This window comes from Aedes aegypti, chromosome 1 (genome assembly GCF_002204515.2).
Source record: "Aedes aegypti strain LVP_AGWG chromosome 1, AaegL5.0 Primary Assembly, whole genome shotgun sequence".
Classification (NCBI taxonomy): domain Eukaryota; kingdom Metazoa; phylum Arthropoda; class Insecta; order Diptera; family Culicidae; genus Aedes; species Aedes aegypti.
In genome coordinates, this window is record NC_035107.1 from 40137832 (window position 1) to 40164867 (window position 27036).

A 27036-nucleotide genomic window follows, 5' to 3' on the forward strand; every position below is an offset into this window, starting at 1 on the left:
GCAAGATATTTATTCCATGAATTATGCCTTCAATGTTGCAGGAGATCTCCACCCAATCAACTCATCATTTGTTTTGATATATCAATGCTCTTGATGGAATAGCCTGAATATTAATGAGGATAATAGATTCGAGTGTTAACAAATTTACCCTATCATTAAATTTTGGTAATAACTCGGTAATTTGAAGAATTTTTATTATTTAACGGTTTCATTATAGGTTGTGTAAGATTATTTCAGTATGGAAACGATAATGAAAATCAACTGAAATATTAATAGAGATTATTGTATTTGTATAATAATCGCTAAAATTTTCTAAACATTCCAAATATTTCAAGTGTAATCTTTTATGTATCTGGCCACTGTTTGCTAAAATGATTTGAAATTGGATAATATTAACGATGATTCATTTCAAATCAATATATTTTCTTGATCATCTTCATTGAAATCTATTTCCTAACAACGAATAATTAAAAAAAAAATCCTCTGATAAAACGAAATTTTTGTTCAATATATTATAAAATATATTGGACACTAACTCGACAGTAACGAGCTTCATCAATCCAATCAATTTTTTTTCACATTTTTTATAGTAAACTTGTTTTTATGGTAAGAACAGCAATAGTAATATAATTTAGTCTATAAGAAACAGGAAACCAAAACCAAGAAAATGTTTATTTAAAACTTTTCCAAATTACTTTTGAGCGCTATTGTAAATCAAACTGTTAGAATAGACTATCTTCTTATTTCAGTCAGTGATTAATATCAAACAAATATATATGGGGGGGGGGTGCTCGATATGCTACGTATTTTCCAGGGGGAGTACCAGCATTTGTGACGAAATGCTACGAGGGGGGAGGGGGTGTAAAAAATCAGTGAAAAGATGCTACGTCATTTATGGACGGCCCCATATCAAAATATCACAATGTTGAATGTTGAAGTTGTATTTCGTTAAAACAAATAAATAAATCATTTTTACAGGGCACATTTTTTATTTCGCCTCATACCATGAAAAATTACCAAATCAATATTTTTTCAAACATTTTAGTCAAAAATTATCTGCTCTTTCAGACAATGAACAAATTTCTAGGCTAATGAGCCTCGAAAAACATTCGAAAATTGAAAATTATATCATAATCTATATAAATAAAAATGGAATAGTGTTTGTATGTCACGAAATGGCTTACGAATGGGTCAACGGATTTGAATGATTCTTTCTCAGTTTTGTCGTCCGACGTGTTTGTGTGTATAAAAATTCCAAGATATTCACCGGGAAAGTTGAAAAAACGAGCGCGAACGAAACTGTCATTTTATATGGGATGATCAAAAGCGTTTTTCAACAGCCTACTTGATGGCAAGACGAAGTTTGCCGGGACCACTAGTTTTGTAATAAAATTGCTGTATCTTTAAAACGGTAAAAGTTAGCCTGATTTTTCCGTATACCTTTTTTGTTGTAAATTTTGCGTACTTTCATAAAATCGAGTTGAAAAACATTTAAAAAGTTTATTATGACCATTTTCAAAAATTCACCTTTTATTAAAAAATCATAACTTTTTTGTCCATGATTTCTCCATCTTGACCCACTGTGCAAAAGACTTCATTTTATAAAAAAATAGAAAAAATCAAAAATACGATTTTTGAGAAAATTGATTTTTAAGCTTCATTTTCGAAATATAAAAATTTACAACATTCTTTTTTACAGTGTATATTTTTTCAGATAGTCTCAACAATAACCTTAAACTTTGCGGAAGACACCAAACTGATCGGACGAACCGTTTCTAAGTTTTAATTTTTTGAAAATTATTAAGGAATTTTTTCTTAGGCCCTTCTCAAAAGTAAGGCTAGAGTCAAAATGGCGAACCGATGATGCAAAAAGGCATTTTTTGGCATAAAGAAAGCATGTGCAAAATTTCATCCAAATCAAAAAATATAAAAATGAAACTTGGGAAAAAAGTCGTCATTTTCTGTGGAACCGCTCTATGGGCAAACTTACTCTTGCAAAGAAAAATCGCCAGAGGTCGCCCATTAACCTCTATAAAAATTCTGAACACGGACCTCGATATGTATTTTTACGATGAGGAATATTGCCGACTGAGAGTTTTTTTTTGCCAAATTTGCCATTTTCGCATTCATATATCGTGTGTCAAGTACGATGATACTCTATGCCTAGGGAAGTCAAGGAAATTTCGTTTACGAAAAGATCCTGGACTGACCGGGAATCGAACCCAGCCACCTTCAGCATGGCATTCATTTGTAGCTGCGGACTCAAACTACTCGGTTTGTTGATGTTGTATACATCATAATTTGATAAATCCATCAAAATCAAGTTAACCCTATAATACTCAACCCCGCCTTTAGACGGGGTACACTTTAGAATTTTGTGTATTTTTTCGTAGCTCGGAAATCAAAATGATTTTATTTTTGGCTTAAACCTTGACTCATAACACGCATATGAGAAAAGTTTTTAATGACTTTTGGAACTTTTTTGTATTTTTGAAAATTGTTTGAAAAATTGTATTCTTATATAACCTACAAATGCCTGGGGTTTATTTAACGTGTAATATAAAAATCGTACCTTTTATATTTTTTTATTATTAACCTATAACAGATGGTATTAAAATAATTCCTTACCTGTGTTTCCGTTAATTACACGGAAAATAAAAATATTTTCAGAAAAATATTTGAAATTTATTATTTTTAAAAGTACCGTGAAAACTTGAATTGTTGCCAAAAATCAGTAACTAGAAGAGGCTTCAAGAAAAAATTAAAAAGGATAGGGATTTTCAAAAATAAAAATTATAAAAATAAAAAACCAAAATTCATAGATTTGCGAATAAAAATAAATCATTGCCCAAAACGTGTTTAGAACGAATTTAGATAACTAAAAATTATATTTAGATCGAAAATAAAAATTTGGGTATTAGAGGGTTAATATTGATTGGTCAACGTAAATGTTAAGAAAATTCAATCGTGGTGCTTCAAAAAGAACAATTTTGATAAAACTCGTCTTTTCAACAACTTAACCAGCATTTTTTTTATGATTCTATTAGTATCTTTCCAAACAATACATTCAGTTCCATTTCATTTATACATTGTTTGCATTTACACTCCAGCCTAGTCGATAGCCAATCGTTCCACGTACAAATCAGCTTCCAGATTTGCTACACGAAATCGGAAGCAAATTTCACGGTCACAGTCAATGGCACAGCGCACTCCATCGTGATTTCCGATCTTGAGTCGCATTTCCCCTCTATTGAGCACGTGCACCACACCCTTCACCATCATCATCGCCGGTTCCGAGCCCGAATCAAATTTATGAGCCCAAAATCCTTGACGCGTGTGACAACTTAATCGTCTCCCAGAGGACCACAACCGGTCAACTCCGTTCGGACACTCGAAAGTAATTAAAATGTCGATTACAAATCAATTCCGCACAACTTGGGACTGCAGCAGCTGCAGGCCGCTTGCTGTATCAATCGTTCTTTTCTCATCGCCTTTCGTGGTTGACCCTCTGGTGGTAGCTAGGGTCATGCATCGCACGGTGGTCCAGATTTAAAAAATAATGGCGAAAATTTCGCATTCTTGATGTTTCACAAGTACAACTCGTAGTTTGTATTCCATGATTGAGCAGAATAATCCAAATTGTACAAGGACCCAAAAGACGGAGCCCGGGAGAAGCTTACCATCTTCAGGAATGGACGAAATGTTAGTGTGACATTCACTATTACTAAAGACCGAATAAACCTCTGCATCTTCATTGTTGTCACGGGAAGGAGTTTTTGTTGATGGGAAGAATTCAGAAGCTACACAAACTGGATTCACCTTGGTAAGTTATGCGATTCATGTAAGTGATTCAATTCATGGAACATGAATCAAAATAATCTTTTATCAGTCCATGAAAAAAATGTCGACACTTCTTGCGCAGAATGAAAAATAGATAAGGAACAAAACATATTATCGTCTTCTTATTTCAATTTTGTTGTAAGAAACGTGACGAAGAAGTAACGTTTATTCCTTCCTTAGCTGAGTGGTTAGAGTTCACAGCTACAAAACGTGCTGAAGTTGTCTGGGTTCGATTCCCGATCGGTCCACGATGTTTTCGTAATGGAAATTTTCTTGACTTTCCTGGGCATAGAGTATCATCGTACATGCCACACGATATACAAATGCGAAAATGGCAACTTTGGCAAAGAATGTTCTCAGTGAACTGTGTTAATTGTGGAAGTGCTCATAAGAACACTAAGCTGAGAAGCATGCTCTCTCCCAAAGAGGACGTAATGCCAAGTAGTAGAAGAAGAAGTACGCCGACACTTGGAGTGTCTAACCAATAATAGTTTTTTGAATAAAATGCATAAATGCATACCATTCTTCCGATTATGATTTGGGAAAACATATATCACTCATTTGGAATTGAAGAATGAAACGAGCTCACCAATTGATAATCCATAGTTGACAGGGCTCCTTTTTCAACTTTGTCACAAAGACACGTAAAACATACGGGCTAAACTAAACTAAACGGTCTTATCCGTTGAAGATTCATGATTAAATTAGTTTTTCAACTTAAACCATGCTTCGAAATCGGGTTTTTGCCAGCTTTGTAGAAAACTGGACCCCTGTGCATCGGAGAAATTCTCCCTCGCTTTGCGTTCCTTTTGTGTGAATCGATCATGAGATAAATCAATCACGGCCAGAAGTTTCGGACGGTGGTCAATGGAGCGTTGTTGTTTGTCTCCGCAAAATTTGAAAATTTAATTAATGCCGATCTGACCACCACCAGCCAGCCAGCCCAGTAGTAAGAACCGTGTGACATCGGTTGACGGAGGGCTTTTTCGGGAATTATCCTTGTAATTGATACACGTGTGGCCTTTTCTGAAGTTAGGGATGGTGGGAAGCTATCGATCTATCGACCACGAAAGTGGCCACTTACCAGTGTCATTACAAGGGTGCTGATTACCCAAGCAACCAATAGTTCGGATTGTACTTAAGCAGTGAACTCCGTAGTTCACTTTTGGTATACATCTAGTTTCAGTGAAACTTTCTCGCTGATTAAGAGTTCACTGCGGACATTAAATGAACTTGATTCTCAAAAAAAGTAACTCTTGAACTCATCAACAACTTGAAAGTTCAGAACAAGGTCGAATTGAACTTATTTGGTACTTGAAGGTAAAAATCAAACTTAAACGAACTTTATACGAACTGTAAAGTCCGGTTAATTACTTAAAAAGTAAGCTGATTAAGCCAAAACATGCCCTTTTATCCGAACTTTTGGTTGCTTGGGTAGGGAACAATTGGACACACTTTCATCGAGTGGGAAAGTTGGATTGATTTTTCGTCGTAAATTGAAGGATAATCCATATGCCATGGTAACAAAAAATCAAATGACTTCATCTGCTTAAAAGCATTTCCAACTCGTTACTTTTTACTGTTATTGTATCGATTTGAAGAAAGCGTCAGACATGGTCTGCTGAAAGTATAATAAACATGAGAATTGATGGCACTTACCAAGCAATTGCCGCACATTCTTGGTCGCCAATCCGCATCCATGCGTGAAAATTGCATCCTTACAGTACTCGAGGGACCACTTACGATCCCCATCCCCAAAATCCACAAACACATTCGAGCAACATTGTTGGCATCCAAACCCGGTACAATGTACAACGGCCTGGAGGCTTTTCCAATATAAATTGTAATTTATTGCATAACTGCAGGCGAGAGTATTCCACAGAACGGAAACCGTCCGTCGTCACCGTTTAATATGCACTGTAACACCGCGTTGACAGGTGGTTAAATCAGGATAAATAAATGTCCATCGCCCACCCCCGCAATCGCCGAAACAATGGGCTTGCGAGTGGCAAATGGGCCCCCCGGAAAACCACAACCGGGAACATCGTCGGGGGGTAAATAACTCATCCGTTTAATGCCGATGGACACACCAATCCAATGGATGGATGCAGCGAGTTATTTAGGTCCATTTCGGATGCCAGTTCACACTGAGTTGATGAGGTACGAGCCTCTCATTCCGACCGAAACCGGACGAGGGAAAGTTTATTTGAAATATCAAAATAAATGTTCGACTAATTTACGGTTGCTTGCGGGGCCAGGGATGACGTCGAGGGGAGATTTAAAAGAGATGGCGATAGGCTTTCAGTTTGATCTTGATTTACTCATAAGCCGAAATCGCGGCTGCCGTTCATAAGATTTACTTGCACCGAATTCCAACTTCTCAAGTTTTATACATTTATTTAACATCTAATGATAACACTGAACCATGATACTGTTCTGCCCACGCTCGCCAAATCATTGTGCACTTGGTCTGCCCACTGGCCCTTGAAGATCGTCCCAAGCATCCGATGATTTATAACTCCTCATCTTGAAGGTCCTCATCGAGCATGGTCCACGTTTTATGCCCTCAGATGACTACAAATCTTATAAGCATTTTGTACATCCACCGATAATGCGCTTCCGTATTTCATGGCTAACGTTATTATCAGCTGTCAGCTAGGATCCTAGTTAGACGAACTCGTTGACCACCTCGAACGTATCTCCGAGCGCGACAAGGTTCGCCTAGGTAGCAGTGTTACGATAGACTAACACTGCTACCTAGGCGAACCTTGTCGCGGTCGGCTCCACCTACTAGCACGTACTTTTTCTTGGACGCATTCACCACCAGTCCAACTTTCGCTGTCTCTCGTTTCAGGCGGGTGTACAGGTCTGCCACCTTTTCAAATGTTCGGCCGACAATGACCATATCATCCGCGAAACAAACAAATTGACGGGATCTTGTGAAAATTGTACCCCGTCTATTAGGCCCGACTCTCTGCGTAACATCTTTTAGCGCTATACTGAACAACCTTGTCGTAGTCCTCGGCGGGATTCAAACGAACTGGAATGTTTGCCAAAACCTTCACACAATCTTGCACATCTTCCATCGTCGTTCTTATTAGTCTTGTGAGCTTCCTGGGAAAGCTGTACTCGTCCATGATTTTCCATAGCTCTACGCGGTCGATACTATCGTATGCTGCCTTGGAATCGATGAAAATGTGATGCATTATGACTTGGTTTCACGAAATTTTTGGAGGATTTGCCGTATAGTAAAGATCCGGTCCGTTGTCGATTGACCGTCAACGAAGCCGGCTTGATAACTTCCCACGAACACGTTTACTACACGGAAGATGGTCTAGTACTTTGTCGGCCGCTTTTAGAATGGTGATCGCTCGCTCGAAAGTTCTCACAATCTAACTTGTCGCCTTTCTTGTAGATGGGGCATATTACCCCTTCCTTCCGCTCCTCCGGTAGCTATTCTGTTACCTATCAGACGGTGCAGACAATTGGCAAGCCTCTCCGGGCCCATCTTTATGAGTTCAGCTCCGATACCATCCTTACCAGCAGCTTTATTGTTCTTGAGCTGGTGAATGACATCCTTAACCTCCCTTTAAAGTGGGGGCTGATTGGTTTCCATCATCCGCAGTACTGATGAAGGCATTTCCTCCGTTGTCCCGTCTTTCATTGGCTGTGCTCTCAGCGCCATTCAGGTGTTCGTCGAAGTGCTGCTTCAACAAAAATAGTCGGCCAACCAGAGCGTTCAGATCTCCTATGATGAATTTGACGTCGTTGCTTGGGCAGCTGTCGTACTCACGGTCGACCTGCGCGTGAAAAGCGGCCACTTCAAACTTCTCCACCGTTTAGCCGTTGAGAGTGATTTAACAATCCTCAGCCAGAATAAATCTGGGGGATTGAGAATAAGGAAAGAGGATTACCTGGGTCTTCGTAGCGTTGAAATAAGATCCTTCAGCTGTTTAAATGACGAAACGTACAGACCTTGCTGAATCCGAGATGTTATCGCTTTAGTGTAAGTACATACCGATAACACTAGACAACGAAAATGAGCTACCTTTGGGGAACAGGTTGCAAAGTAGGGAACCTTAAGAATTCAAGCAATTCTATTCGATAAAAATTGATTGTTTTTAATAACAGTTTTCGATTGTTTCCAACAGGTAGGCAATAAGATTGGATCGAAACATTATTCTAAACATCGAGCAACGCTATGGTAGAGTATTTGACGAACTTGTTTCGCCTGAGGATGTTGCTTACTCTAGTTAATGGTTCACGGGTAAACAACAGCATTGCAAACCGAACAGTTCCTCGAGCAGAATATTATTTTGTTTAATTGAAGCAAGCAACCGGTGGTTTTCGATTTACTTCGCCAACTTTCGTCGTATCGAATTCCCTCAAACTGCATATAATTGAGAAAGTAGAAACGTCAGGACTGAGAAAAAAACTTGTGTGCATCAATCTGTGCGTGATGTTCGGTGTAGAAAACGATTCTTTTGATTTGATCGGATTCGCTGCACTGTGAGCTGTCATTCATTTGTTCTGTCAAAATTAATTGTACTTATTAGGGTTGTAATTTGATGGAGCCAATGAATTTTAAGGGAAATCCACATATTTCATCATGCTGTAGGAATGGAGTCAGATGTTCGAAGATTTAAATAATCTAGTTGAATATTCTATTGTTGCTTTGAAAAGGTGTATTTTGACCAACTATTATATCATAGTCGGGTTTATTCTACGACTGGCGTGAGGTGACATTTGTCGGTCTCGTATAGCGAGGTGACAATTCTCGACTCGAGTGAAGTGACTCTCCATTTGATTTACACGGCGAGTCACTTCACTCGAGTCGAGAATTGTCACCTCGCTATACGAGACCGACAATTGTCACCTCACGCCAGTCGTAGAATAAACCCAAGTGAATCGTTAGTTGCGTGACGAGACGAGACGAGACGAGACAAGACGAGACGAGACGAGACGAGACGAGATGGAGACGGAGACGGAGACGGAGAGACGGAGACGGAGAGACGGAGACGGAGAGACGGAGAGACGGAGAGACGGAGAGACGGAGAGACGGAGAGACGGAGAGACGGAGAGACGGAGAGACGGAGAGACGGAGAGACGGAGAGACGGAGGGACCACGTATATGGCAACCCAAATCCCACCTAATGGATTTGACAGCAGCCAAGATCTTTTGAATATCAGCATTGAAATGCATTTGGGTATCCAACGGTTGCTTAGACCATGTTGGATTCAAAAAGATGGCGGCGCCGCATACTGCTGGGAGAGACGGAGAGACGGAGAGACGGAGAGACGGAGAGACGGAGAGATGGAGAGACGGAGAGACGGTGAGACGGAGAGACGGAGAGACGGAGACGGAGAGACGGAGAGACGGAGAGACGGAGAGACGGAGAGACGGAGAGACGGAGAGACGGAGAGACGGAGAGACGGAGAGACGGAGAGACGGAGAGACGGAGAGACGGAGAGACGGGGAGACGGGGAGACGGAGAGACGGAGAGACGGAGAGACGGAGAGACGGAGAGACGGAGAGACGGAGAGACGGAGAGACGGAGAGACGGAGAGACGGAGAGACGGAGAGACGGAGAGACGGAGAGACGGAGAGACGGAGAGACGGAGAGACGGAGAGACGGAGAGACGGAGAGACGAAGAGACGGAGAGACGGAGAGACGAAGAGACAGAGAGACGGAGAGACGGAGAGACGGAGAGACGGTGACGGAGAGACGGAGAGACGGAGACGGAGACGGAGAGACGGAGACGGAGAGACGGAGACGGAGAGACGGAGATAGAGAGACGGAGACGGAGAGACGGAGACGGAGAGACGGAGATGGAGGTGGAGAGACGGAGACGGAGAGACGGAGACGGAGAGACGGAGACGGAGAGACGGAGATAGAGAGACGGAGACGGTGAGACGGAGACGGAGAGACGGAGAGACGGAGAGACGGAGAGACGGAGAGACGGAGAGACGAAGAGACGGAGAGACGGAGAGACGAAGAGACGGAGAGACGGAGAGACGGAGAGACGGAGACGGAGACGGAGAGACGGAGACGGAGAGACGGAGACGGAGAAACGGAGACGGACGAGACGAGACAAGATGAGACGAGACGAGACGACGCCTCATACTCTGTTTCATATTATCTTCAAATACTAGAGATGGTCGGGTTTGACTTTTTTCAAACCCGAACCCGACCCGTACCCGACTTATTATATTTCTTCAAACCCGGACCCGACCCGAACCCGAGACAATAATTGTAAAGCAAACCCGGAACCGACCCCAACCCGAAAATTTTATGCTGTTCAAACCCGAACCCGACCCGAAACCCGAAAAAGTTTTCTAAGGAAAACCCGAATAAAACCCGTGTTCGAAATAATGATAAATCCATCGTTTCTGATGCATACGAAAGCTTCCAGATTGTTACTCTGTTCACAATTGTCATCAAACCCGACCCAAACCCGACTTTTTTCAAGCCCGAACCCGACCCGTACCCGATTATTTTGTAGCCTTCAAGCCCGACCCGAACCCGAACTCGAAATATTTTGAATTTTCAAACCCGAACCCGACCCGAACACGTCGTCTTAAACGAACTTTTGCCCCACCGATGGGGCAAGAGTTTGAATCTAGTGTGGGGCAAAAGTTCGCTGGCTAAAACACAAAATATCGACCCCTTTATGACAGGCATACTTTACACCAGCCGTAAACTTAAGTTTGTCGAAAAATACATACTAAATTTTCATCAAAAAATTAAACCTTATGATAGACCTAGAAACGCCCAAACAAAAAATATTGAAAAAGGTTTTATCTTCAATTGGTTCCATGCAACGAAAGTATGACCAAAAATTACAATATTCACGTCAAAAACTCAGCGCCATTCAGGTGTTCGTCGAAGTGCTGCTTCAACCTTTCGATCACCTCACGCTCGTCCGTCAAAATGCTTTCATCCTTATCCCTGCACATCTCGGTTACGGCACGAAGCCGTTGCGGGATGCGTTGAGCTTCTGATAGACCTTACGTGTTTCTTAAGACGTAAGACGGCTTTTTTTCTACCAAAAGAGGCGGGTCTGCTTTTACCGTATCCGTCTATGACTTTCTACGTTCTGCCGGGTCCCTTGCCCAGTTTTACCATCACCAGATAATGGTCAGAGTTAATGCTAGCGCCACGATAGGTCCTGACGTCAATAATGTCGGAGTAGTGCCATCCATTAAACAGAATGTGGTTGATTCTGTATGCTGTGGTGATCTCCAGGTGTATCGGTATGGAAGGCTGTTCTGGAAGTAGGTACTGCGAACGGCCAAATTCTTGGTTGTGGCGAAGGAAATCAGATCGTTCTCGTTTGTCAGCCAGTGGACGTTGAACTTCCAAATAGTCGGCCAACCAGAGCGTTCAGATCTCCTATGAAGAATTTGACGTCGTGGCTTGGGCAGCTGTCGTACTCACGGTTGACCTGCGCGTGAAAAGTGGCCACTTCAAACTGCTCCACCGTTTAGCCGTTGAGAGTGATTTAACAATCCTCAGCCAGAATAAATCTGGGGGATTGAGAATAAGGAAAGAGGATTACCTGGGTCTTCGTAGCGTTGAAATAAGATCCTTCAGCTGTTCAAATGACGAAACGTACAGGCCTTGCTGAATTCGAGATGTAATCGCTTTAGTGTAAGTACTTACCGATACCACTAGACAACGAAAATGAGCTGCCTTTGGGGAGCTGAGGCATCTCCGAGGTGAACAGGTTGCAAAGTAGGGACCCTTAAGACTTCAAGCAATTCTATTCGATAAAAATTGATTGTTTTTAATAGCAGATATTCGATTGTTTCCAACAGGTAGGCAATAAGATTGGACCGAAACATTATTCCAAACATCGAGCAACGCTATGGTAGAGTATTTGACGAACTTGTTTCGCCGGAGGATGTTGCTTACTCGAGTTAATGGTTCACGGGTAAACAACAGCATTGAAAACCGAACGGTTCCTGGAGCAGAAGACGGAGACGGAGCCGGAGATGGACGAGACGGACGAGACGAGACGACGTCTCGTATTCTGTTCCATATTATCTTCAAATACACATACATTTCTGTTTTCGGCATTACTACAAATTACCTTTGAATATTTCGACATTATTAATGTCGAGTTATATAAACTTCTATCTATATATTTTTACCGTGAGGCAAAGCAACAAAAATAGTAACAGTCGTTTTTTATCCTTATCCATGGACATTGGCGTAGCTAGGATTTTTTTCTGGAGGGGCCTAGCAAATACTTGTTTTACAGAAGTATTGTCGGTCGCAATAATCAAGATTTTCACAAATTTCGTAATTTTAACAGATTTGTATTGTTTTATTCATTTGTTTCATTTCGTGGTACATCATTCATATTTGTAAATTTCAATTTTCGCTACGGAAAAGATTCATTATTGCTATAATCCAGTTTAAAATCCTTTAGGAATTCTAACCAAAAAAAAAACTCTCAAGGAATGTCCTTTGTGATGCTTCCACGATTTTTTCAGATATTCAACCATGCGCTTTGAAATAATTCCTCTGTGAATTTCTTACGGGAATTTCTTCATGAATTATTTTCGTACTTTTCAGTGCTTTCTTCATGACTCCTTTACCAGTTTTCACTGAGTTCGCCTGAGATTCCCACAGAAAATTATTCCCAGGCTTTCTGATCACCATAAAATTTGTCGAAGAATCTCTATCGAATTGCTTAAAAATCTGTTGAAAAATTCCACCAAAAATTCGTTAGAAATTCTTTTAATATTTTCGACTGGAAGGTCCTCTACGTACTTGTTACAATTTACTTTTTATCAATTGTTTCTTTAAAGTATCCTCCAGTTGTTCATTATTAATTTGTTAATGATTTTCAGGAATTGCTGAGGATTTCTCCAAACAAAATAGTATACCGTAAATCGGGGTATAGTTGATCAGTGGGGAGAAGTTGATCATCCACGTACCCACATGTGTAAACTGTCAATAGAACTATGATTTGATTTCAATTAGCCCAATTTCTATGACATCGTATTACCTGATGGCTGCTTTTGATGTTCCTAAGTTCGGTTTGACATTCAAGATAATTATACCATGGAAAAACAGATTTTTTATGAAATGTTTGATGAGCCGTTGAAGGGTTCTTCTCCAAACAATCGACTTTTGACAAGGCTATATAAATACACCATTTAAATAAACTATTTCTTACATTGCAGATAGGTTCTGTAAATCCAGTTTTAAATTTGCATTGTGGATAAACAATCATTTTCTGAGTAAAAAGTATTTTTTGTGCGCGAGTTGCCAATGTCAAGGAAAATTGCATACCTTTAGGCGTTTAATGTGGTGTGTACTGAAATTTGAAACATTCAAATTAATTGTAAGAGTTCATTAAGTTGTAAGATTTTTGGCACTCAGATTCAGTGACCCCAAATTTAGTGAATAGCATATCTCTTTATTTTAGGAAACTTATCGCAATAAATGATCAACTTCACCCCGGAATCAAAAACTTCCATTTTTGATTTAAAATAAATGTTTTTGCAATCAAGTGAACATTTCGTAAAAAAATCGTTTGTATAATTCGATAGATATCCAACCAGTACGTGTTTTAAAAATATTTGGATAGTAAAACATGAATTCTACTAGGAGTTATAGAACAGAATCGCTCGAAAGTGATCAACTTCACCCCATTTTACGGTACTAAATTCTAGAAGTCTCACCAAAAATGTCATCAATATCACCAAGCAAGGATTCATTCCACAAATTCTTCAAAGAGTTTGCCAAAAGTTTTTCCAACTTTGGTTTTGAACTTCATGCCTCTACAGGAGTGTTTGAAAAAATCGCAGAAAAAATTATCCAGACTTCGTGCAAAAAAAATGATTCTTCCAGATGTTAATCCAAGGATTCCTTGTAAAATTCCACAAGTATTTTATGAGTAATTAAAATGAATTCGATTGGGAACATGTTTCTCAAAGAAGTTGTCCGCAGATCTATCAGCGTTTTTTCACAGATAATTATTTTTTTAGATTTCTCTAACATCAATGAGCAACATCCCGCATTCCTTCAAACCCCTCGCGAAAACTCTGACTAAGAAATATTTATAGAATTCTAACTTTCCTATAAAATTTCTAGCTGAAAACGTTCAACAGTTCTTTCGAAAACTCTTCTGTGAAAATACTCAAAGATTTCCGGAGTAGTTTGTTCAGGGATTTCTTAGAAAACTACACTTTTGTTTCCTAAGATTCTCCCGAAAAAAATACCAGAGATTTATCTAAGTATTTTCCAGTGAGTTTCAAATCACACTAACGATTCTTTTGGGAATTTTTGAAGAAATTTTTCATCAAATTCACTAAGATTTCGCAATTCATTCTTGAACTTCTTAAAAAACATCTCCAGAACTTTCGTCGGGAATTCTATCAGGTTCAATAAATAAGCCTAATGGTAATCTCAGGATTCTTCAATAAATATTATTTAAACATGTTTACACTCTTAATTTTTTGGTTCAAAAACTACTCCAGGAAATTATCAATATTTTAAGGGAACGCTTTAAAAAATTCCTCTACGAATCACTCCATACCAGATTTCCAGGGAAATAAATGTAAAAAAAAAAAAATAAAAAAACAATTGTTGGTTAATTTGTTGAAGTTTCATGAACATATTGGTGTGGAAACAACCATACCTTTAGAAATTTCAAACAAACTTTTTCAAAGTGTCTATTTTCGATTATTTTGTAGTACTATAGAAGTTCAACGCGAAAATATTGCCGTTTTTTTAAAAACATCATCAAAAATGTATTGAGATTATATCTGTAGTGTAAGATGTTAATGAATTTAAATCTTAGGAGAAACTTTTGCATTACTTTGCAAAATTGTTGAGGAATTCATGAAGGACTTTCAAAAACAGGAACCATACTATTAGAATTCGGTAGTTTTTCAAAACTGCTATAATTAAGCTTATTTTTAAATTCTTTAAAATGATGCTTTTTGAAGTATGGAAAGCTTTTTGTACAAGGTTCCTCAAAGCGTCATGCGAAGGAAGGAGAAGCAACGAAATGTTGAAGCAAGAACAAAAGATAACAATGAAAAATAATTTATAATCTTTTCTCTAGAGGTAAATTACATGACTGTTAAACCTCTGTAATGAATTTACAAATAAAACAATTTCCTCAAGAAGTTCCATCAGAATCTTTTTGAGAATTTATCCTTGAAATCTATCCTTCCTTGACCGCTGGTTTTCTAGAATCCTGCCAGAAAGCCTCTAGAAATTCTGCCCTCGTATCGCACAAAAATTCAAACCAAGAATATGGATTCTAACAATAATTGGTAACATTTTTTCTAGAGAAGTGTTTTAAGGAAGATCAATACAAATTTCTTTATGAATATCTTGATAAATCGTTTCCCTCTTCCCAGTTATTTCGGTACACGTTTCTCTACAGATTCCTTTATCGCTATGCTAATTTCGGAAGCAAAAGTTTTCCTGGGGGTTCTCAACAAATTTCCTCTGAAGATTCGAAGGCAAGAGATATTTCAAAAACATTTTTCTTTCAAATTTTTTAATGAACCTGAAAAAAGCAAAAAAAAAGTAGACATAGTTGGAATGGACGTCCACCAGGAGGAATTGAAGCTTTGAAAGTATGAACATGTCCCACAATATTATTTGACTAAGTTCCAAGAGATTTGCAAAACTTCTGAAGCCACCTTTCAATATTCCTTGAGGATTTTGATTATACATAAATTCTATTGAGAATATCGAAAAGTTTTACGACAAAGTTTTGCTACAAATCTGCTGAAAATCATTCAAATAATCTATGAAATAATAAGTTTTTTTTAAATTGAGTTGAGCAATAAATTTATTCTTGCGAAAAAACTTCAAACATTGAATCGAAAAGAATTTATCGTTGGAATAAAACACTATGGTCGATTTTGTTAAATTTTTTTCGCACCAGGTTAATTTAATGCCATTTATCTGAAGAAAACTTGGCCATGTCGAAATTCCTTAAAGGTTAAGCCTCATTTTTCGACAAAAAATCCCGCTATGTATTGTCTAAAAAATTCCTTTAGTAGTTTTGTCTATTTTTTCGGACAATTTATGAGTTGAAGTTAATGTTCTTGTATTTGTAATCTTAGTAATATATATTCATCAGTGAATTCTCATAGGGGAAATCATCATCACCGAACACATGAGAAAACACAATGCAGTGAATATGCTGCTTAATGCTTGAACAGGATTATTTGGATTATTCAAAAAAAAAAAAAAAAAAAAATTAAGAAATCAAATTTACAGGATATTGACGCTTTTTTGTACCACGGTATTTTAGCAACGGAGATGTCCAAAAAATGTGCTTATCGCACAGAATAAGAAGCTACTTCCAACAGTAACTAATCGATCGACAGTCGGACGATTAAGCTTTCGGTTGTCGCGCGATTCACCGAAGTCAGAACCGCCACGCTGATGTTGTGTAAGACAAGCGTGGTTTTCTCTAAAATAACTACTTACAGAAGAGATTTTTGACAGTAACATCTTTTGATTCAAAAGTTTTTGGTTCGTGTTATGTTGTTATTTTTTTTAATTTCAATTTTTATTGTTATCAAAAATTCTGGGGGGGGGGGGGGGGCTGGATGATGCTTGAGGGGGCCAGGGCCCCTAGCCCCCCCTGTTCCTACGCCAATGTCCGTGGATCACATCTCCGATCAAAGGTCTCTCTACCCTCGCACTAATAAACGCCCTTCCCGTAATGATGCAGGGGTATTCTCGGTCTCTAGAAACAACGTACACAATAACTTTCCTTCCCCATCACAATGGACTTGCCCAGCGCCATCATTGATCAATAATACTGCAGAACACGGTTTTGTCTAAAGCATCAAAATACCGCTTTTTACTAAGTCTTAATTAAGGGTTGTTGAATCTATTGCCGTTTCGAAAAAAAAACATAGCGCGTCAGTTTTTGAGATATTGGCTGTTAAAAATGCCAAATTTGAATATATCACCCAACTTGTATTCAAGTTTCCCAGCTTGTATGGCAATTTTTTGGCTTAATTTGCCACAGAATTCAAACTTCATGTATAAAACAGTTCATATAAGCAAACTTCATAATGCTTTCGACGCTCAAAAGTAATTTTTTGGTGATTTAGGCAAGTTTTTTATTTTGCTTTATAACAAAATCAAAGAGTTTTGCATGGAGACTGCAAGCATGTTGAAAAAAAAATCAATTTAATCTAAATTTGATCGTGTAATTTCAACTAAATTATATCTGAAATGAAAGTACAATTCCTATTTTGTATGCTTGCTGGATTAGATCACAAAAAAAGGTTTGATAAGTCATACCTTAAATTTCATGTCAACATCAACTAAACACAGTGTTTATACAACTTTGGCGAACTGTTGCTTAAAAATTGTAACGTACAGGGACATTTCTGAGAACGTCATCATATTATGCTTCTCGAGAATTTTTAGCATTTCGATCACTTTCACTTTACTTCTTGTGTTACGCGCCAGGGTCTGGTACTAGTTGGGCACTTTGCGAATCTTTTCTGAAAACCGCAGACTCTCGAAAAAGTTGCGCGCCGATCGATCATGCGCCGAGTTGTGATTAGTCGAAACGATTTAAAATGCTTGCAACTTTAAAACAAGAAGGTACGAACATTTTCATTTCATATATTTTTTATCGATTAAACAATTATGCTCGCTGTCCAGTTTAGAACTAGACCCCTAAAAGTAATTCACTTCATCGGCAAGATATTTTGACATTTCTTTATTTACTTTTTGGCTGGCGCACAATCCGGCGCATGGGCCACCGGCGCGCAACTTGTTGGACAGTCTGCGGATTAAAGTAAAGATTCGCAATATTCTGCGACCCCAAATCTACTAGAAACACAGTCTCGAAAGGGATATGGCCAAATAAGGAACCACCAATCAAGCTGCATAGCTGCAAAAATGCTCTTCTTTCCGAACTTTTGGTTACTTATTAATATTTGTAAACCGATACAGATCCATCCCAACTGTCGCGGCAAGGCAAATGACCAGATTCATCCCTGTCCATTTCATTGTTGCCCGGTGAGAAGATCCCCATCGCCAACCACCCACATTATTGGTCCAGCGGAAAAGGACTAAACGGCCGCATCTGCCATGCGAGTGGTGGTCGTGTATTCTGCTGACTGACGTTCGAACACACGCTTACGCTCGTCCGGAATAAAATTTACGATCTCTCACCGAAAGCCTTATACCTTTCCAAAGCGTAAGGGCTGTATCGTAAAGTAATTGGCAACAATTTAATTATACCAAAGAAGTTGGGTCGATCTTATCAACTTTTGAATGGTTCTAAAGTGCTGTATATATTGTATACACGATACTACGGTATAATTATTCCATAATCATTCTGAATTTTCAAAATAACTGTCCAATATTTTTTCGTGTAAATTATATTTGCATTTTTTTGATAAATTGCCTAAAATGGTTCGAAAATCTGATTTAAAATATATTTAAATGAAGAAAGTTGGCAAATCTGGCTACGGCTTCTGGTTCATAAGTAGAAGGTCATGGGTTCAATCCCAGACCCGTTCCATTCCTCGTACTTTGTAGTTGTATCTTTTACTTTCCATTCTTAATCTATCACACTTAAACTATTCGTTTATAGTAATCCTAAAACCAGAGACGAACAAGAAACCGTTTTCCTTCGCATACACTTTCCCATACTTGTAGCATGCTTTTCCTTACCCCTGATAGATAGGCAGTCTGCTAACCGAACCCCTATAGCTTCCCGCATGTACTGGTGTAGATGCAGGGGTATATTCGGTCCACTGCGGGCTAGTTTTAAATGCAACATCAAGTCCTTGTCCTTCCCCTCATTGATATGCATTCTGACGTGGCAGGCGCCATTGTTGCCTAAAAATAGAAAATCTCCAGCACTTATACACTGTCTAGTGCTAATGCTAGTCTCAAGCATTCGTTTGGTTGATTCCTTGCGTAACTGCAGCTGATTTGGTTAACCTGGAGTAGCAACCACTAGCGGCCAATCAAACTGAAGCTCAAATTTTAATTAATTTTTAATACAACAAACCTTTGCAGAAAAACTTTTTACTATATCTTAAACTAAGTGTAATATTGAAGGTTGGTCAGAAATTTTGTTGCGGAAAGATGCGTTAAGCTTGGATAACAATCATCACTTTAATTTCTTTTCGGTACAGCCTTTATGCTCACCGTTCCGGTGCACCGACATGCATTGTGGTGCAGCTGTTAAAATAAATTTAAATTATTTTGCATTTAAATCATCGTTTTGCCACGTTTTTCATCCTACCTGAGGAGTGGGTGGGGGTCGAAAGCATGAAAATCAGTAAAATGTTGTTGGTTTTCGGGGATAATGCAGTTTTCCTCTGGTTCTGGATGAAGGATGGAGGTGATGGCTTTTTCGATGAGATTCGGTTGTCCTGTCCAGGCCGAGGAAACCAAGAGGAGGAGGATGGAGCGAACTGCAATTTAAATTAGTTCAATTCAAAATCCGTGCGAGTGGCGGTGAGGTTTCATTTACAGCGTAGGGATTCGGATAATTACTTTCTGCACTTGAGGGATTTTTCGGATTATTGGTGGAGCATGAAAGCTAATTGCAAAACAACGATGATGACTGCAGTGACGTCGGCCAAATGGAGGTGGATTTTAGTTTGGGAAAAGTTGTTCTTAGTTGGATGGATAGATGGAAGTTTATGTTTTCTCTTCGATAAATTTTATGCTAATTTTCTGCGTTTGTTTATAGATCGCAGCTTACAGTTCTGACAAAATTGAATTCTGTTGGCATCCTTAACAGATTTCTGATGGAATAATGAACATGTTTCCTTAACACTGAGAAACCTAACCAGGATTCCATCAGAATCCTGACCAGGATTCCAACTCATAAACATCATTTCCATTCCATTTCCATTCCATTTCCATTCCATTTCCATTCCATTTCCATTCCATTTCCATTCCATTTCCATTCCATTTCCATTCCATTTCCATTCCATTTCCATTCCATTTCCATTCCATTTCCATTCCATTTCCATTCCATTTCCATTCCATTTCCATTCCATTTCCATTCCATTTCCATTCCATTTCCATTCCATTTCCATTCCATTTCCATTCCATTTCCATTCCATTTCCATTCCATTTCCATTCCATTTCCATTCCATTCCATTTCCATTCCATTTCCATTCCATTTCCATTCCATTTCCATTCCATTTCCATTTCCATTCCATTTCCATTTCCATTTCCATTCCATTTCCATTCCATTTCCATTCCATTTCCATTCCATTTCCATTCCATTTCCATTCCATTTCCATTCCATTTCCATTCCATTTCCATTCCATTTCCATTCCATTTCCATTCCATTTCCATTCCATTTCCATTCCATTTCCATTCCATTTCCATTCCATTTCCATTCCATTTCCATTCCATTTCCATTCCATTTCCATTCCATTTCCATTCCATTTCCATTCCATTTCCATTCCATTTCCATTCCATTTCCATTCCATTTCCATTCCATTTCCATTCCATTTCCATTCCATTTCCATTCCATTTCCATTCCATTTCCATTCCATTTCCATTCCATTTCCATTCCATTTCCATTCCATTTCCATTCCATTTCCATTCCATTTCCATTCCATTTCCATTCCATTTCCATTCCATTTCCATTCCATTTCCATTCCATTTCCATTCCATTTCCATTCCATTTCCATTCCATTTCCATTCCATTTCCATTCCATTTCCATTCCATTTCCATTCCATTTCCATTCCATTTCCATTCCATTTCCATTCCATTTCCATTCCATTTCCATTCCATTTCCATTCCATTTCCATTCCATTTCCATTCCATTTCCATTCCATTTCCATTCCATTTCCATTCCATTTCCATTCCATTTCCATTCCATTTCCATTCCATTTCCATTCCATTTCCATTCCATTTCCATTCCATTTCCATTCCATTTCCATTCCATTTCCATTCCATTTCCATTCCATTTCCATTCCATTTCCATTCCATTTCCATTCCATTTCCATTCCATTTCCATTCCATTTCCATTCCATTTCCATTCCATTTCCATTCCATTTCCATTCCATTTCCATTCCATTTCCATTCCATTTCCATTCCATTTCCATTCCATTTCCATTCCATTTCCATTCCATTTCCATTCCATTTCCATTCCATTTCCATTCCATTTCCATTCCATTTCCATTCCATTTCCATTCCATTTCCATTCCATTTCCATTCCATTTCCATTCCATTTCCATTCCATTTCCATTCCATTTCCATTCCATTTCCATTCCATTTCCATTCCATTTCCATTCCATTTCCATTCCATTTCCATTCCATTTCCATTCCATTTCCATTTCCATTTCCATTCCATTTCCATTCCATTCCATTTCCATTCCATTTCCATTCCATTTCCATTCCATTTCCATTCCATTTCCATTCCATTTCCATTCTGCTACACACTTAAACGGTTTCGCCGAGAACCCAACAGCTGATATCTCGGTAATAATTTGACGATTCTCGGTAAAAAATTTACCGAGATTCGGTAAACGTTTAAAAAAACGTTTAAAAAAAAAACGTTTTAAACATTCGCCGAGATCTCGGCAAAAAATTCGGATTGCCGAAATCTCGGTAAAATAAGTACCGAGATTCAGCGTTAAAATTTACCGAGCTCTCAGCTGTTGGGTTCTCGGCGAAAAATTTTACTGAGGTCGGTGAAATAATTTAAGTGTGTAGAATCCTGCTCAAGATTCTGCTTCAATCCTGCTCAGGATTCTGCTAGAATCCTGTTCTGGATTCTGCTAGATTATTCTGCTAGAACCCTGCTCAAGATTTTGCTAGAATCCTGCTTGAGATTGTGCTAGAATCCAGCTCTGGATTCTGCTAGAATCCTGCTCAGGAATTCTGTCAGAATCTTGCTCAGAATTTTGTCGGGATCTTGCTCAGGGTTCTGTCAGAATCTTGCTCAGGATTCTGTCGGAATCCTGTTCAAAATTTTGTCGGAATCGTGAACAAGATTCTGTCAGAATCCTGAGCAGGATTTTGTCGGAATCGTGCGCACAAATCTGTGGGAATTCTGAGCAGGGTTCTGTCGGAATCCCGAGCAGGGTTTTGACGGAATCTTGAGCAGGATTTGGTCGGAATCCTGAGCAGGATTCTGTCGGAATCATGAGCAGAATCCTGTCGGAATCCTGAGCAGGATTCTGTCGAAATCCTGAGCGGGATTTTGTCGGAATCCTGAGCAGGATTCTTTCGGAATCCTGAGCAGGATTCTGTCGGAATCCTGAGCAGGATTCTGTCGGAATCCTGAGCAGGATTCTGTCGGAATCCTGAACAGGATTCTGTCGGAATCCTGAACAGGATTCAGTCAGAATCCTGAGCAAGCTTCTGTCGGGATCCTAAGCAGGCTTCAGTCGGAATCCTGAGCAAAATTTAGTCGGAATCCTGAACAAGATTCTATCGGAATTCTGAGCTGGATTTTGTCGGAATTATGAACAAGATTCTGTCAGAATCCTGAAAAGGATTCTGATAGAATCCTGAACAGTATTCTGATAGAATCTTGAACAGGATTCTGATAGAATCCTGAACAGGATTCTGTTGAAAATCTGAACAGGATTCAGTCACAATACTGAACTAGATTTTGTCGGAATCCTGAACAGGATTCTTTCAGAACCGTGAACAAGATTCAGTTGGAACCCTGAACAGGATTCTATCGGAATTCAGAAACAGTTTCTGTCGGAATCCTAAGCAGGAATCTGTCGGATTGCTGAGAATTTGTCACAGGAATTTGTCGGAGACTCTGTCGGAATGTTGAGCAGAATTTTCTCGGATTCCTGAACAGGATTCTGTCGGAATTCAGAAACAGATTCTGTCAAAATCCTTAGTAGGCATCTGTCGGGATCCTAAGCAGTCTTCAGTCGGAATCCTGAGCAGAATTCAGTCGGAATCATGAACAGGATTCTGTCGGAATTATGAGCAGGATTTTGTCGTAATTATGGAAAGGATTCTGTCAGAGTCCTGAACAGGGCTCTGTCAAAATCCTGAACATGATTCCAATTGAATTCTTCTTCTTCTTTCTGGCGTTACGTCCCTACTGGGACAGAGCCTGCTTCTCAGCTTAGTGTTCTTATGAGCACTTCCACAGTTATTAACTGAGAGCTTACCATGCCAATGACCATTTTTGCATGCGTAATATCGTGTGGCAGGTACGATGATACTCTATGCCCTGGGAAGTCGAGAAAATTTCCAACCCGAAAAGATCCTCGACCGGTGGGATTCGAACCCACGACCCTCAGCTTGGTCTTGCTGAATAGCTGCGCGTTTACCGCTACGGCTATCTGGGCCCCTTGAATCCTGAACATGATTCTAATTGAATCCTGAACAGAATACCAATTTAATCTTGAATAGGAATCCAATTGAATCCTGAACAGGTTCCTAACACAATCCTGAGCAGGATTCCCACAAAATTCTGAAAAGTATTCCCACAGAATCTTGGGTATGATTTATTCGAAACCCTGGTCAGTATTCTATCAGATTTATTGTAAGGATTCTTTCGGCCACCTTTCTATTTTTTCAATAAAATCCTTGTCAGGATTTCAATATGCTTCTGCTTATCTTGCATGTGCTAAGAAATTGCGATCTATTCATTAGTTACGTTACAACTCATCATTAATGATACTCAAAGTCGTTGCAAATACGTGGCAAATATATCGACCACCCATCCTTCCCGAATTGATAAAAATGTTTCGACCATTTGTCAAAATGATAACTGAGACATCCAATCTCCGAAATTGACTGCCATTCCAGTGGTGGACAACCGGAACAAGATTAATGATTTGTCTCCCGGCTAAAACTCTAAGCTCGTCGCCAAAACGAAAATATGTGTGTATCAACAAAACTACTTAGCCAAATTGGTTCCGATGGGTGGACCGACGATGAACGACTACGCGATGACGGTGTAAGTAAAAGTGCCATCCGTAACTGCTAACAAGTTCCCTCCCTCCTGGCACACATGTCAAACCGTACAAAAATTATAAATATCTTCATTTAAAATCATAATACATGAATTTATTCACTTCCCCCCACCCTGACACATTGTCTCTTTACTGAGCATCCCAAACACACATATGGGATGATCGCTGGTTAGCACTGGTTTCCCTCCTCCACTTTCACGCTGCTTGTAAACTACACCCACTCACAGGGCAATCATTAATCAAGTTCAACCCGAAAAACTATTATTTATCCCCCTCCCAGTTGTTCCCCAGCTAGGGCCGAAACGCTGACAAATGCGGGAAGAAAGTAACTTCTGAGGATGATGACTGGTGCACGCCTCCCTCTGCCATCCCAAAGCCATCATAACACATCGTAAAGGTGCACGTGTAGTTTCAGTTTGTCGAAAATAATCCATTATCACTCATTAGACTAAAAGCAGCCGCACCATATCGGCATCGCCAAGGACGACGAGGAAGAATCTCCACCGAAAAGTGGTTTCGGAAGGATGTGGATAAATTTTCGCAGATGAGCAATCGAGATTTTGCTGAGCTCTGCTGGAAGTGTTATTAATTTTTCATTCAAAGGAAAATAAATGCTTTCAGCGACAGGCGGAACCATCATCCAGCGGAGAAGGGTCCTTTGCGTGTCTTCTACGAGATTTTGGTTGCATACTTTTCGGGGCGGGAATGTAGAGCTTAGTGCTTAATTAATTGTGATTTGAGAAGCAGTTGATGATAGTTTGCATTGTTTAGCAAATTTCTGGGGAATGGGTTGGATAATAAATCACAGTGATCTAATGCTGTAACTTGGAAGATTTGTTCAGTGGAATTGCGTTGTAATAATAATAAAGTAAAATCAATGTTTATGCATTTGAATCCTGAAAAAGATTCACGTAGAATTCTGGACATGATTCTATCGGTATCTTATAAACGATCAGATTCGAGTACTATTCTGGGTTCAGATTTGAGTACTATTCAGGATTCTGTCAGAATTGTGTTCAAGATTCTTTAGGAATTCTGGTCAGGGTTCTGTCGAAATCCTGACCAGGATTCTGTCGGAATTATGTTCAGGATTCTGTCGGAATCATATTTAGGTTCCTTTCGGAATCCTTTTCAGGATTCTGTTGGAATCCTGTTAACCATTCTGTCGGAATCCTGTTAAAAATTCTGTCGGAATCCTGTTCAGGATTCTGTCGGAATCCTGTTCAGGATTCTGTCGGAATCTTGTTCAAGATTCTGTCGGAATCCTGTTCAGGATTCTGTCGGAATCTTGTTCAGGATACTGCTAGAATCCTGTTCATGATTCTTTCGGACTCCTGTTCAGGATTCGGCTAGAAATCTGACCCGTATTCTGCTCGAAGCCTGTTGAAAATTCTACTGAAACCCTGATCCGAATTCTGCTTAAAGTTTGTTCAGGATTCTACTGGAACCCTGTTCAGGATTCTATTGGAATTCCCAACTAACATTCACTCATTTAACAAACACCATTATGGCAGTTTTATCCAGCTTCATGTTTTATAACATTTTAATAATTTCCATGGCCAATCTTTGTTAAAGCATTGTTCACACAAATTTGGAGAAACTTTAAAGCATGTCGTTGAATACCAACTTTATTTTTAAAAATGTTTTACAAGCATTTAGTTCAGCTTTTATACGGCTGGTCTAAAAATAATCATAGACTAATAAAAACAAAAAAAATATTTTTCTAGGCACTTTACTTTATAAATGTAGTGTGCACTATTATTATGATAGTATAACAATCCTATTTAAAAATTGCCTGTAAGTATTCGAACTTGAGACCTTCCAATCGTCAGCGGTATGCCTTGCCATCTGCGCCATTCTAGAAATGATGATTATACCGTCCAGTGTAAAATATAAACTTCTCATAGCTGAATATTGACCATGTTCGAGCTTCTATTCGACAACATCTAATCAACACATGGTACGCTAATCTACAACTGAACAAGCATGGTCTTATCCACTGGTGTACTAAACTGACTCGGTCGTAGAATTTTGACACTAGAGCGGGTCCAGATCACGTGGAGATCATACAGGAGCGTGCCCCGCTCAAGTGTCACAATTCTCAGACCGAGTGAATTTAGTACACCGGTGGATTAGACCATATTATTCAGCTGCGGTTTAGTGCTGATCCAAGCTGAGTTCAGTCTGCTATTTTTAGTACACAGTGAGAAAATTTATGTCGATGTTGGTCAAAATAATGTTTATTTACACAAAGTAAAAACAGTCTGAAATGATTAATCTAATTTCATAATAAGTTTTAGTTTGTTCAAAACTGATTAATTAACTTGAATAATTTTATAAATTATAGTTTGATTATTTTTTTATTTGTATTTTTCATAAACCTATTACATATGCATTGAAGTAAAAGTTCTCTGTGTGAATATATTTGAATCATTTGAAGGGTTAGTTCTCAGAACCCACCTGAAAAAAAAATATTCGAATATCTTGATGCGATTTTCATTTTCGGAAATGGCCAAGTAAATCATTTTTCTTAGAGCGCAGTATTTATTCAGTTGTGAAGAAATGTAATTTTAAATGTAGCTGGCTATAGAAATTTATTTAATCAATTCTGTCAAAGAAATTTCCATTTTTCTTGTACGGAAAAACATCCCGAGCAGGTGAAAAGAGCTTAGCAATAGAAAGTATAATATGGATAGCCAAAAGTGATATTTACTTGATAGATATATGATATAAAATATCTGGAAATTATATCTAAAATAAACTACTAGAACAAAATTGGCATGTCATATTTAGATTCTGCAAGATTTTACCAATAGCTGCGAGCTATTCATTAGATCTGCGTACATCAAATTTTTCATAGGTTTAGTAGTTCCAGGAACAAAATTTTGATATTGTTTTCAGATATTTTATCTCTTATGTCAATCAAGTCAATATCACGCTTTGTTTGTCAGTACTTTGCTCCTACTCGGAATACTTAGCTTAAATGTTTATTTTTGTTTTTCACAATAATTCTGCATTTCTGGAGACTGACCATGTTTATTTTCTGAACAGCTATTTTAAAAATTTTAAGATAGCATAATTTATGAGCTTTGAAATGCATTCGGTACTCAACACGAATTTCGGATATTTTGTCCATTTTATGAAATTTAGCTATAGTGTGATCGCTTTTACAAGGCTTATTTATTGCTAAACAATGCGATTGTTAAACGTCATTTTGGCCTCTATTGGATCAACTGTTCTTATAATATAC